This window comes from Octopus bimaculoides, chromosome 7, assembly GCF_001194135.2.
Source record: "Octopus bimaculoides isolate UCB-OBI-ISO-001 chromosome 7, ASM119413v2, whole genome shotgun sequence".
In the NCBI taxonomy this organism is placed as follows: domain Eukaryota; kingdom Metazoa; phylum Mollusca; class Cephalopoda; order Octopoda; family Octopodidae; genus Octopus; species Octopus bimaculoides.
In genome coordinates, this window is record NC_068987.1 from 66454832 (window position 1) to 66456354 (window position 1523).

Below are 1523 nucleotides of genomic sequence, written 5' to 3' on the forward strand. Positions count from 1 at the left end.
GTGTCTGTAATATATATCTATGTGTGTGTGTGTGTTGTGTCTCTGATTTCCCCCCTCCCCCATTTTTTCATAGTTTCATCAGAGGTAAGGCAAATTTTGAGGGGTGTGGAAGGTAAGAAATCATTTTTAGACTCGAGATGTGAGCGAAAAGTTTACAACAGAGTAGACTGCTTTAAATAATCCATAGGTTAGGTAGTGCTATTGAATTGAAAGTGGGGGTGGGTCTTATGAAGTGTTTTACTGAAGACTAACTGTGGAAACATCGTTGAGTCTTCAAATTCACCTTTCTATCGATTATTACTTACAAAGCTTTCGTTGATCCAACACTTTTGGAAAAGATTCATACTCAGATTGTTCCGCATTGGAATCGAATCTCAAAACACGTAGTTGTGAAGCTAGCCCCTTAACAACGCAATAAAACTTGTGCCCTAAGAATCTGAAAGAAGGAATCTTTACATCCAGTTATACAGACTGGAGCAAATCCTACTTTCAGCCTTAAAACTTAAACGGCATTTAAAAATTGTAATCTTTTATATTCGTTAATCTTAAAGATGTCTAATGAAGGTCTGGTAGCGTTCTATGCTTGGGGAAAACACGACTGAACAAAGGATAACGATTGTTTTATTTTAATCTAAAGCAACCATTCTAATCAGACCATGGGACTATTCTATATAATACATATATATTGGACAAAACATAATAGAATTAAATTGTAAATATTTGAGATGCGGAAATTTAAAATAGGAAATAGTAATAGTCGTATTGGCCGGGTTGGCAGAGTGTCGGATAGCTGTTTCGCCGAATGCTTTACTACACTCTGAGTTCAAAATACGCTCAACGTTAGGTTTGTTTTCTTCCTTCGGAGTTGTGAAAATAATATACACCTCTCCATCGTTATTTCTGTTTGTTGATTTCTCTCTTCTTTCTGGAAACTAGACGTGATCAAACCTGGAGAGGGAAGGGTTCCGCCTTGTTTTAAAACTGCTCTCGACATTTTCCCTATAACTTCACTAAGACTTGTGCCAGTAGATAAGAGCATAGTAACCTACTGTTGAGAAACAATGTGTTCTACAACAGGATCCAGTCTGGCATTTGGTAGATATCCGAGGAATTAAACAATTGATAAACATTTCGGACACAAAGTTCAAGCACAAGAGAGGCGTGTGGTGAGAGGCTTCCTTCCCGAATACCTGGTTTCGGAATTAAACTCACCTTGTGGCACCCTGGGAAACTCTCCTATACTATGGCCTCATACCGATCAAAGCCTTGTGATTGGATTTCATAGACGGAAACTAAAAAAAGCTCGTCGTATACATATATATATATATATGTATATATATATATATAGAGAGAGAGAGATGTTGCTGTATGGATATGTGCATTTTTGTCTTTGTCCCTCCACACCACCGCCTGGCAACCGGTGTTCGTTTCTTTACGTCCCCGTAAATTAGCTGTTCGGCACTGGAACCGATAGAACAAGTACCAGACTTTAGAAAATAAGTGCTGCAGTTGATTTGTTGTAC